Consider the following 13,295-nt stretch of genomic DNA (forward strand, 5'->3'; position numbering starts at 1 on the left):
ATTTGGTAAACAGGCTGACCCATCCAGAATCTGAAGTCCCTATTCATTAAACCATGCCATAACATTCCGGATTTTATAAATTGATGCCGAATTACCTAATTATCACATTGTTTTTGAAGTTAAAACAGCAGTTAATGATTCTGAAGAACTTCGTTGCACTTCTAACTGTTCATTCGTGTTGATGGTAAGTCTTTTTGAGAAAATTCCCCAAACCATAAAAATCCCATTTTCAAAGCTGCGAGTCCAAAAACTAATGTGGAAGCTACTCCCATAGGTTTCTTTATTTCAGGAGAACTTCTCTAATAAAAAAGAAATTCAACTTGAATAAAATTTCTTCATACTGGAAGGATTTACGGAACGTGTCATTTAATTTTTCAACTCGTAACTTTGCAGGCGACAGTTTGATGGTTTGGGGAGAATTTTCTTAATAGGCCTGGTTTACACAGCTCACCATCAACACGTATGAACAGATAGAAGTGTAACGAAGTACTCCAGAATCTTTTACTGCTGTTTTTGCATCAAAAACAATTTGATAATTGGGTGGTTTGGCATCAACTCATAAAATATGGAAGGTCATGGCAAGGTTTAATGAATAGGGGCTTCAGATTCTGGATGGGTCAGCTTGTTTACCAAATCAAAACCTTGTCAGGAACTTATTAGGAGTGATCGGGCGAACAGAGATGCAGTTTACAAGCAGTATGAGTCATTTAACGAGCAGTATCCTCTGCGTAGAACGAGATACTCACTACAACAGCAGCATGGTCGTAACCACCCTGAATGGGTTATTTGAACTGATTCAGAACTAAAGATGATCTACGAATTAGAAATTTATCGTAATTTATGTTAAATTGACGTTAATTTTGTAAAGGAGTGAGAGTTTTTCCATTTGGTTCTATTTTGATTTTGAGTTTCACTAATTGTGATTGCAAACGCCAATCGAATAAAAATAAGTGGGTTGAAAATTATTCTCAAATACAATTTTAGTTCAGGATTTTTTCAATACTTGCAATGAAATGTGTTGATATCACATATAATACATACATACAATAATGTTAATTTGAGTTCTCAGCTTCATTTCAGGAGTGTACTTATTCCATCTGGAAAACGAATGAAAAATTGTCCTTTCTTTTTGGATTATGCATATTTCATGACATAACGATCGCATAGCAAATCGACAAGCAGTTTTGAAATGTTCTATACAAGACCCAGTTATTGCTTTGACAAATGCATCTTTTTTGTTCTTTATTATAGTGATTTTCAACACATTTCGGCTGGTTCGTCACTTTTACTTCCATTTTTGGAAGAATGTCGGGAGTGAGAATTGAACTAGTGATCTCTGCGTGAGAGGTATGGATGTTACCACTACGCCAGATCGCCTCCTGACAAATGCATCGTTTTATGACAGAATTACAGCGTTTCAAAACCCACTCAAAATTTTCGATGCCGCATTCTAGTCCTTTATTTTTTTTGTTGAGTGCAGATCTTTGCCCACTCCGGAGAATGATTGATCACAGCAAATTCCGATTCATCTTCACTCTGGATCTCCGATTCACCTTTAGTCGGTAGCGGAATACTAAACCTTTTTCGCCATCCTTCATAGAATTTTCAGAGGGTATTGAAAGCGTATTAAAATATTTCATTACTTTTTAAATTCTTATCGATCATTCTGCAATTCATTAACCCTTTGCGGTCGTATGTCTGCTCTCAGCCACCACAGCAAGGAATCATACTGAATACTTTATCTAACCACATGCAATAATTTACACTTCTTTCGTACGAATTTTAATGTCTAATGAATTTGATCACGATTTAATACGCAGTTTCTATGGATAATAGATAACGGTACTCGATGTAAACAAAAGGTTATTGGCGTGGAGAGATAAGAGGATCATAGGAAATTATGATGACTAGTGGTGCATGGATTACCTTACGCAAATGTAAATATTAAATCCTAGGAATTGATGAAATTTCAATACTTTGAAAAATTGTAACTTTTCGAGAAAAGTAATACAAAAAATTGATTTAACACGTAATTCTGCATTCAAAACTCTACAGACATTTCTATTCTAACACTAGCTGTTCTCGAGTTAGAAAAAAATCTATAGAAAATTATATTTGATGAAAAAACATATTCGTAATATCATGAAAACTCAACCATTATGAAATTCTCGGGTAACTTTTGAAAAGGTCCTATGTAAGAAATGTAAACAAATCGAGTAAATGGGTGCACGCTATTAGTTTTCAATTATTGAATGCATTACAAAAACAATCATTCACGTATCTATCTTCTTCATCTTTTTATCGCCGATACAAAAAATATCCTATGTATAGATTAGGATTTTAAGCACCCGGCTGTTACTTAGGACGCCACTTTCCTTTGTAACAAAGCAGTCAAAACAACACGAAGTCGTACATCGGTCGTTTTGAGTTTTTGTTTCTTTCGGGTGTTGTTATCCATTTCAGTGCAATTCAACGAGTGATAACAATGATAATCTGTCTTTAGAACAAAATGCTGATATTTGGATTGTCGTTTAGTAGTTAGTTTCAAACTTTTGACGTGCAACGTGATAAGACCAATGTGCAAACGCGAGCAGTCAAAACGACCAATGTAACATTTTTCGCTCCGAGGCTTCAACTTTCATCTCAAACACGGAACAACAGTTACGATTGGTTTTTCAGAGTTATTCTTGAATGCTAGTGGTGAAAGTAGCGATAAAGCTTTTAAGACAATTCGCGGAATAATGTTCGGGTCTTCTCGAGTTGACGAAATGTTACATTGGAGTTTACGTGAGTTTTTTTTTGAGAATATGGATTTCAGTGAAGAAGTCCAATGATTTAGTAAAAATATATGAAGTACTCTCAGGCAACTTAAACAGATTATTGATAATTACGGAATACTCAGGTTGGGCGGAGTTTTAAAATTATTGAATACGGAACAGTTTTTATTTCATTTATAATGTATCGGTGATCATCTTTGGAAAAATATTTATTCTTCGTGTTCACGTGGACATAGTCTATACCCCCTCCCGCTCTCCGCGGACAAGCGGGGACATTTTGATACCTCCTACCCTCCCTAAAGTTGTCCACGTGGTATGTGGACAGCCCCTAGACGGCATTCGGTTATTTGAAAAAAGTCACGGTGGTCCTAAGCCGACTCCCAGAAGGTGTTCCTAAATCGACCCCTGTTTTTCAGCCGTATTACTAGCTTATAGCTACGGCATGCAAAATTGAGCAATACACTCCTGAGAGGTAGCAACAAGTTTCGCCAGCTTGATAGTGTAACGTCACTACAGACTAACTCAAAATTTCTACATTTAGTTTTATGGGACGTTTTTTTTTTGGGACTAAATTTTTAGATATGGGACGAACATTCAAGCTAAAAATTCCAGAACGAGATCCGGTCGTACTTCGTTCGGCGTTTAAAGCAATAAAATCCGGATGGTCGCTTCGCGCAACCGAACGTCAGTTTGGAAATCCTCGATCAACTTTATAATAACATCGAAAGAATAATGAACATGGAACGCCGAACGAGGAAGAAAGAGAGAAAAACCACAGAATGGTAAATACTACGTGCTAGGAACGTTCGTCCCAATTTTAATACTCCGACGCCGTTTAGCGACATCATATAATAGAATTGAATTCTGTTATATCAGGTAGTGTAGTTTAATTCCGTGGATATGTTGAAATCTAACTGTATTTCTTTTATTAATTTCTTGTAAAGTTTTAAAGGTGTTCATCTCTTCACAAGAAAAATATATCTCAAACCACCTTCAGCGTGCATCAGACATTTATTGCGGATTGACATCGGTACACGTTCGGGTTCGAGCCTTGGCCTATGAATTTTCCAAACAACTGGATGTTAACTATCCACCCTCTTGGAATAGGGATGGAATGGTTTCACTTTTTCAAGTACCAACATTCATAATTATCGTTGAGAAAACCTGAAGCCACTATCTTAGACAAATCCAGCGCCTTTATTCCAACGAATTTTGCTGCCTAGTTCGCTAACAAATTTCATGTAATGAACAAAATAATGATCGGACCATACGATATCTGGAATGTCGATGAAACGGGTGTGTCTACGGTGCATAGAACAGTCCGTATTATACCTCATTGTGGTCGGAAGTAGATCGGGCAAATCACATCTGCCGAGAGTGAACAATTGGTGAAACTTGTGCAAGCCGTATCGACAACTGGAATGCGTGTACCGTCGTATTTTGTGTTCCCACGCGCACGTTTCAAAGAGCTTTTTTTCCAATCCGTCAGGTTCATTTGGAGAAGCAAATCCGAATAGATGGCTTAATGAGGAGTTATTTGTAGAATTTTTGAAAAACTTTCCCGCTGTTACGATGGTCACCCTATGCCTCTTCTGCTAGACAACCACGATAGCATTCTTCCTTGATTGAAATCATTTTGTTTGATGGCGAAACTCCTCGTTAGTCAGAGACCCAAGATCTAAAACGGGAAGACATTGCAATTTTATCACACTCCAGGATCCGTCCAAACGCAAGACATATAGTACAAATAATCTGATACCAAGGATTGTTACGACATGGCGTGAAAAATGCAATAAAACAAATTGGTTGCGTATACTCGACAAGCTTGGAAACAAACGCACAGTATCGAGACGGTTTTGAGAGTGCTGGCCAATTCTACGAGGGATGATTCGAAGCTAGCGAATGAGCTGCGGGGAAGTCATGCAGATTTGGAAGGTCACCATAGCACGTGGCAGCCGTGGGCAAATTTCATCAATTCTCGCGTAATTTTTGAAAAGGTCCTATGTAACATTCACATCAACTCGAGAAAAACGAAGTTGAAGATCGGAACATTGTTCCGCGAATTGTTTCGAAAGGAATCGATCTTTATCATTACTTTTACCACTAGCAGTCAATAATAACTCCGCAAAACCAATCGTAACTGTTGTTATGTGATTTCAGTTTGATATTGAAACCTCCGAGCGAAAAATGTTACATTGGACGTTTTGACTGACCGCTTCGTACATTGGACAAATTACGTTGTACGATGACAATTTGCATATAACTACTGAAATACTTGCATTTTGTGCTAAAAGCAGATCATTATTCTTATAACTCGTTGAATTGCACTAAAAACGATATCAACACCCGAAAATAACAAAAACCCAAAATGTCCGAAGTGCGACTTCGTGTTGTTTTGATTGCTTTGTAACTTCGGACGTATCGAGCGTCAGAGGAAAGTGGCGTCCGAAGTAATAGTTGAGTGCTTAAAATTCGAATCTGTACATTGGACATTTTTTGTATCGGTAATAAAAAAAAATGAGTGGGTTATATCTATGATATAACCGCAAGGTTCACGTGGAACTACCTTAGCTTAGCAATCATTCGTTTGTATTGATTAAATTCTTGATTGAATTAACAGTTTCCAAATTCAATTGAGTTCAATATATTTGCTCTGTGAGTGAAAAAAATGAACAAATGCCGTGTAAAGTCAATTCATTTATTGTGATTGATTGTTCTTCGTTACAAGTAAATTTAATGACGGACCTTTTACGTTTGGTATTATGACTAGAACAAAATATATGTACGGAAGAATTATCAAACGTTTGATGAACCAGCCTAAGGCTGAAAATCTTTCCAATAAAGACAAAAAAAAATTATCAAACGATTATTTTATTTTACATTTCCCTCTGAAGTTTACATCCCAAAAGTTTACATACTTCTCGAATCACGAATTTGCTTGAAACTGGGAAGTTCATTCGCTTCTAGTGGCTGCACGATTTTCCCAGGTTCCTAAGTTTAGAAGATCATGTTAGGACAGACATATTCCACTCTGCACAAAGGCAAGCGAGGACAAAAGTACTCGCAGTTTGCATTTATTTGCAGAGCCGATTTCCCCAGAAACCTCGGTTTTGAAGTCTGTGTTAGGGAAACACATTTCAATCGGAACAAAAATACCCCCGATTTGTATGAATTCGCAATGCCGATTTCTCCAGGCACCTTGGTTTAGAAATCTCTATTAGGGATTTCGCACATTTCGGTGGGAACAAAAGCTCCCCCTACTTTCGTGTGTTCTTTTTCTTCTTTTTGGCTTTAAGAGGGTTTAAACTTTTCAGTTCACTCGCCTCTAGGCTCTTTCGTGTGTTTGCAATGCCGATTTCGCTGCTTGGTTTTAAAGTCTGTGTTAGGGAACATTTTTCGATGAGAACAAAAGTCCCCCTACTTTCATGTATTTGCAATGCCGATTTCCCCAAGGCTGCTTGGTTTTGATGGCTGTGTTAGGGAAACCGTAAATCGGGCCAATCAAAACGATGCAGTTAGGGCGTTTAGATAACGCTTAATATTTTACAGTTATTCAATTGGAAAACAACATTTTGTTAGTTGCGATAGATGCGTAGAAATATTCCCTATCAAGTGATGCAAACATCTCTCCTATCCAGTACGAAATGTTCGAGCTATAAGCATTCGAAATCTTTCATTTTTTCCTGCATGTTCTGTGTTTAGGTTTTCATTTTACCCTCCATATATTCCGGTTAGACGTAGTCCCACGTCAAAAGGTGAAAAGGATAGATACTTGAACGGTTGTTTTCGCATTGCATTCAATGATTGAGCACTAATAGTATGCATCCATTAACTCGATTTGTTTACATTTGTTACTTAGGACCTTTTCAAAAGTTACGCGAGAATTCATCACCAGCACAGAAACATGATGAACTCAAGAAAACTCCGACGCCCCCGCTTGAACTAGCTAAGTACGAGGATCTATGGGAGCTGAGCTGTTTGGCGGAATGGAATGTCCTCCCGAAGGAATCCGAGATAAGCCTAAGGCACATATAACTGATTGTATCGATGTACATCACGTTTGAGCTGTTTCAATTTGGTTGCTCCGGGTATCATCCCGACCATGAGTTCTCCATGAGTCCAAAATCACCTCAAACGAATTGGGAAATGTACAATACGCCGGTATAAATACAGGTATAATCAGTTATGAAGCTGTCCCGCATTCCGTTAACTCCCAAAAATCAAAGTAGAGACACTCGTGGCTTTCGACAAAATTCGCCGCGAAAGGTGACCTTTTGTCAACCCATTCCATATCCTTTGCGGCACAGCATATTCCTGTTGTCGAAATTCTCTTCGTCAAGGAACCCCAGGTTCCAGATTCCTTGTTTTAGAGATCCCATTGAATAGAAAGTAATTCCCGTGTGAAGCGCAGAATCTCGTGATCTTGGATTAGAGTTGCCCGGTACTCAACCTACTTCCACGATAGCCCAGCACCGTTAAGTATGGTACAACTTGATACTGTTCCGAAACTGGAACTTGTGTTTTGCTTCATATAAAAAGAGAGCCGCTCGTCAGTTATTTACAACAATCAATCTATATATATAAAAATGGAATGTAGTCTGTCTGTCTTTCTGTCTGTCTGATTCTTATGGACTCGAAAACTACTGAATCGATCGACATGAAAATTGGTATGTAGGGGTTTTTGGGGTCGGGGAAGGTTCTTATGATAATTTAAGACCATTCCCCACTCTCTGAGGGTGGGGGGTGTGGCTGCCATACAAATGAAACACAAATTTCTGCATAACTAGAGAACTGATCAAGCAAACGGAGCCAAATTTGGCATGTGAAGGTTTTAGGGGATAAGAAATGTTTCTATGGTGAGTAGACACTCCTCCCCCTCTCTAAGGGGGCTGCCATACAAATGAACCACAAATTTCTGCATAACACGAAAACCAATCAAGCAAATGGAGCCAAATTTGGCATCTAAAGGTTTTAGGAGGCGAGAAACGTTTCTATGGTGAGCAAACACTCCTCCCCCTCCCACGAAGGGAGGGGCTGCCATACAAATGAAACACAAATTTTTGCATAACTCGAAAACTAAGCAAGCCAAATTTAGCATATGAAAGTTTTAGGCAAGAAATGTTTCTATGGTAAATAGACACTCCTTCCCCCTCTCTAAGGGGGCGCTGCCATACAAATGAAACACTAAATTCCGCATAACTCGAAAACCGATAAAGCAAATGGAGAAAAATTTGACATGCGAAGGTTTTAGGGGGCAAGAAACGTTTCTATGGTGAGCAGACACTGCTGCCTCACAAATAGAATATAAATTTCTGCATAATTCAAGAACTAATCAAGAAAATGGAATCAAACTTGGCATATAGGGGTTTTAGGGATCGATGAACGATTCTATGGTGGTTCGACACTCCTCCGCCACTCCTCCCCCTCTCTAAGGGGAGGCAGTCATACAAATGAAACACAAATGTCTGCATAACTTGAAAACTAAACAAGCAAATCGAGCCATATTGGCATGTGGAGTGGAGGTATCTATCGTGAATCAACACTACTCCCCTCTCTCTAAGGGGGAGGGAGGCTACCATACAGATGAAGCATAAGTTTCTGCATAACTCAAGAACTAATCAAGCAAATGGAACCCTATGATGGTATGGCACCCCTCCCTCCTCTGGAATGGAGGGGGGGGGGGTTCCAAAATTTTAAAACACATATTCCAACCAAACATGATAATTGAAAAATTTCGGAAAACTCTGAAGAAAATGGGAAAATTTGCGAAAATTCAATTCACAAGCGTTGTTAGTCCATTTGATGTTTGCGCTAACGAAATTGATCTTTGTTTGAAAGTGGAAATTGATTTTAATGTGATAAACCTCACTCCTATAGCTTCTTCTTTCTATATAAATGGATCGCCGAATGTGTTGATAAGAGCAAAACTCGAGGAAGGTATTGTCCGATTTAGGGCTGTCTTTATTCTATCATATTTTCTGTATCATTTATTCCATGTTACGCAGAAACATGTTATTTGCAAGTGGTTGGAAAATCTTGAACGAGAATAGTGTCTGAAAATAATCCCCTAATAATAATATTATAATGACGAGTTTCGGTAGAAGTAAAAGGTAATTTTAAAGGGTAGATTAGAAGATCAATCAATGAACAGTTCTGCGATTGGACCCATAAGCGTGCGCTTAGTAAGAAACGTGGATGTGGTAACGAACAATAAATTTTTGGGCGAGACGAAGTTTGCCAGGTCAGCTAGTTATTTATATAATTGGAGGAGAATGTCACTTTCGTCAAATTGGTAGTAGATTCGCCGCAAAAAAAAAGTCGGTTCAGGACCATGGGTGGAGAGTATTTGTTTAGGATCACCATTTTAAAACATGTCGAAAAAATGCACTTCCGATTTGGCCTCTGTTTTCCGTTTTTTTCCACTCAAGAATCATTTCGACTGGTAGAAAATATAGCTTGAGAGTTATAATAAACATTTCAATGCCGTATTCGCCAAAAACAAAAATTTTATGAGAGGATCAGCTATTGCAATTTAATGGGTCGGATCAAGGCCACCTTCCCCTACACATTCGCGAAAGATACACACTTTCCGTTTGATAAATATGGAAATCAAAGCTGCTTGCTATTTGTTTTCTTTCATGTTGTTTGATTTGTTAATGGTGGCATGAAATAGACGATATATTATTCGTACTTACCTGTTAATACACCTGTTAAATTGTGGAATCAATCAATACAATAGAAGGGCAAAATAAAGTTATCTAGAATGTAATGATGTGTAACAAGCACTTTGCGATCGAGAAGATTGGGGAAGCAGCTCCACCTAATCCCTTGCAGGAAGTTCAATATAAAATTTTATGAATGATTCGCATTGAACCAAACAATGTAAGCAAAAATGTGAATCGACGGCAGCCAAGCACCGAAGATAATTGGATTCACATTAGTTTCACGATTGTTGTTTGCCCAGCCAGGCAGAAAATTTACAATAAGAAACCACTGAGCCATCGACAGAGATCATCCGTAAGGTGCTATTTTCGGATAGTGACGTAGCGAAGTGCGAGACGAAATCGTCACATCGCTTCAAGCGCTTTCCCTTTGGCGTGTGCTTCGGCTAGTGCCCTTGAACCACATTTGGGACGCTATTTACCAACATAGCGTCTATTTTTAGGACAGAACTATTCGAATGCAAGAACCCTTCTTGTGGTTCAATAACGGTGAGAACGACGTCACACACTAACAACGGAGCTATCGGCTAGCATCCCAAATGAACGGGTTTCGGGATGCCTGTAGAGGTTACAATCATTAATTCATAACGGCTCATTCACTTGGACCATATTCTACGCTGCAACTACCCTTATCCAACACAATAATTCCGCTATTTAATTCGCATTTTCAATCTTCTTAGACACGACGGCTCAATTTCTTATTTTTCCCCGCGAGCACCACAGCATCCATGTAAACAAAGTGGGCCTCTGCCAGACCGACCAGTCGGAACAAACCTCCAAAACGGGATCTTCGTCACTCGCGTACGTAAACACACTCCCGATGGAACAAAGGGGTACACGCACCAAAAACACTCGCCCCCACAAATTCCCGTGATCCCAATTAATCGTTTACAAATATCGATAGACAATTTTATTCGCTTCGAAAAGAGCTCGCGACGAAACAAAATAACGTTCACACAATCACGGTCCCGAACGTCAAGACGTCAAAACAGCTGTGCAGGTGTCAGTTCGGGCGAGCGCAACCGACCAAAACAAACAACTGCGCCAGTGGTGTACGGTGAGTGATGGGGGTTGATTTCCTGCTTCGGTGGTGTAGTTACACCGTTCACGGTTTCAACGTATTACACCGTATATTTTCGTAGCAGGGTGGAAAATCCGTATTTCATTCAGCAGGACATATTTTTGACTATTGACTTCCCTTGAGAGTGTCACATCAGAAACGTTTTACGATCTTATGAAATAGTTTTAATATTAATATCTTTTCTGACGTAGAATCATCAAGCTAGGCTATCGTCAGCTCACCAAGAAAATAAATGTTCTGGAATTTTGTCAGTGATTTGGTTTCGCATGACGGTAGTAAAGCTCTCTCCACAAAGGATGCCAGCTAAGCTAATCTAGACTGGCAATATTAACAGAAAGGGCTTCTGTTGAGAAGAGCACAAAACGGAGATAAGTGTGTGTATATTTTGTTGCCATCGATATATGGATATACGTGCGTACGTGCGTGCTTCATAACCCGTACGTAAAAATAGTGCATCTTCACTACGCTGAAACCCCATTTGTATCTGCTCCCGTGTGCATTGGCCCTGTCACAAAAAATCATACCAAACATCTTGAATGTCGTACTGGAATGTTCAAAGTTATTTGGGTTCGCGTGCCAGTCTGCTCCAACTCCAACTGCCTCCAACTAGGATTGCATCTGCGCTAATCTTGATCATTATGAAGCAATGCTGCTCTTTCCGAGGTTGTTGAGATTAACAGAAACAGTTTATTTCGTTTATTTAGTCAACAAGAAAGTAAATTTTGTTCTGCTATTTTGTATGTGATTTGGTTTCGCTTGCCAGTAGCTAAGGATGACTGCTGTGCCTATCTTGAGCATGAGAAAGTAATGCAACTTTTTTCGAGACCAGTAATATTAACAGAAGCGTTTCTTTTGAGAATAATGCAAAATGATGGGAAGTGTTTATAGTCCTAGTAGCTTCAAGCCATCAATGTATGGCTCTGTATGCATGCTATGGCGAACGCTTTGGCGCTTGGTTTACGTTGTAAGAACGATGCCTAAAGGTGCAATTCCACTGAGCGTATTCTAGAGCTTGCCCCTCGGAATACATTCAAGGCGTGTTATTTGGCTGAAGAAATCTCAACTTAGTATTACTAAATGACGCTAGTTAATGCATACGTTGAGACGGCAAAAGTTCCACAGGGAACGTGAACGCCATTCAAGAAGAACCATCTTCGCAGGGTAGTTTTCCGGCCTTCTTGTAACATGCCCTGCCGTCCAGATTTAACCACCTTTTGAATACTGGGTTCGCCGAAGAGCTGTGCGAGTTCATGGTTCTTTCTTCGCCTTCATACTCCGTTCTCCTGCACGCCGCCGAAGATTGTTCTTAGTGCCGCCGTCGCCAGTGAGCCATGGTAGACGAACACGTCAACAACATCGAACTCATCACCGAAACGAATTCGCTATAAGCCAACGGTAGCCCACGTCAACTTTGCGGTTATATACTAGATTTAACCGATCCATTTTGACGTGGGACTACGTCTAACCGGAGTATATGGGGGGTAAAATGAAAACCTAAACATAGAGCATGCAGGAAAAAATGAAAGATTTCGAATGCTTATAACTCGAACATTCCTTACTGGATCGGAAAGATGTTTGCATCAATTGATACGGAATATTTTTACGCTTCTATCGCAATTAATAAAATGTTATTTTTCATTAGATAAACAATTGTATAACTGTAAAATGTTAAGCGTTATCTAAACGCCCTAACTACCTCGCTTTGATTGGTCCGATTTACGGTTTCCCCAACACAGCCATCAAAACCCAGCAGCCTTAGGGAAATCGGCATTGCAAACACATGAAAGTATGGGGACTTTTGTTCACACCGAAATTTTGACAAAACCACACAGACTTCAAAACCAAGCAGCGTTCGAGAAATCGGCATTGCAAATACATGAAAGTCGGGGATTTTTTTGTTCCGACTGAAATGTGTTTACCTAATAAAGACTTCTAAACCAAGATGTCTGGGGAAATCGGCATTGCAAATACATGCAAATCGGGGTCATTTTTGTTCTGACTGAAATGTGTTTGCCTAACACAGACATCAAAACCAAGATGTCATCATACCAAACGTCAAAATTTTCTTGACAGGCCTTGGAAAAGCTTTGGATCTGAACTTGAGACTATGATTATGTCAATGTCGATACGGATAGAAACATTGTTTTTTTACAATTTTCGCCAACTTATAATGTTCGATTAATAGAAATTCATGCCTGCAACAGAGTTAGTTCGTTTTTGTCTTTACTTTAAAATGCTGGTCTCTTAACTTTAATGCAAACATAAATACTATCTATAAGATAGATCGACCTGTTCAAACCTTTGTGGAGGTATGAGGTGGGTCATCATCATCATCATCATCAAACGTAAAAGGACCGTCATTAAATTTACTTGTAACGAAGAACATAATCTATTGCATGAATTGACCTTACATGGCATTATACAATCTTTTTACTCACAAAAATATATTGAATTCAATTGAATTCGTAAATTGTTTCATTCAATCAAAATTTTAATCAATACAAACAAATGATTGCTAAGCTAAGGTAGTCCCACGTCAACCTTGCGTTATATCATAGATATAACCTACCCATTTTTTTGACGTAGAACTACGTCTTTCAGGAAGGGTGCCAAATCAGGAAACAGGTCACGTTTTTATGAAATAAAGTTAACGTTAACAACTATTTTAACTGTGAACGAATTCTCATGATTTGCATACCAATCGAATCGGAAATT

At 39.0% G+C, this 13,295-nt stretch overlaps 1 protein-coding gene across 13 annotated transcripts in view; it reads right to left on the reverse strand.

The window, feature by feature from the left end:
• LOC129775310 (restin homolog) overlaps positions 1-10,497 on the reverse strand; it is a 253,909-nt gene extending 243,412 nt beyond the window's left edge. For 6 of the 13 annotated variants that reach the window (XM_055779901.1, XM_055779904.1, XM_055779903.1 and 3 more), the window contains exon 1: positions 10,274-10,496. The gene's annotated coding sequence lies outside the window, so the exon portion shown is untranslated. Of the gene's footprint in view, positions 1-10,259 lie in introns of all 13 variants that reach the window. The other 7 variants (XM_055779909.1, XM_055779908.1, XM_055779900.1 and 4 more) reach the window with 6 other exon arrangements.
• Between the last annotated feature and the right edge of the window lie 2,798 nt (positions 10,498-13,295).

Source organism: Toxorhynchites rutilus, chromosome 3 (genome assembly GCF_029784135.1).
Source record: "Toxorhynchites rutilus septentrionalis strain SRP chromosome 3, ASM2978413v1, whole genome shotgun sequence".
Lineage (NCBI taxonomy): Eukaryota > Metazoa > Arthropoda > Insecta > Diptera > Culicidae > Toxorhynchites > Toxorhynchites rutilus.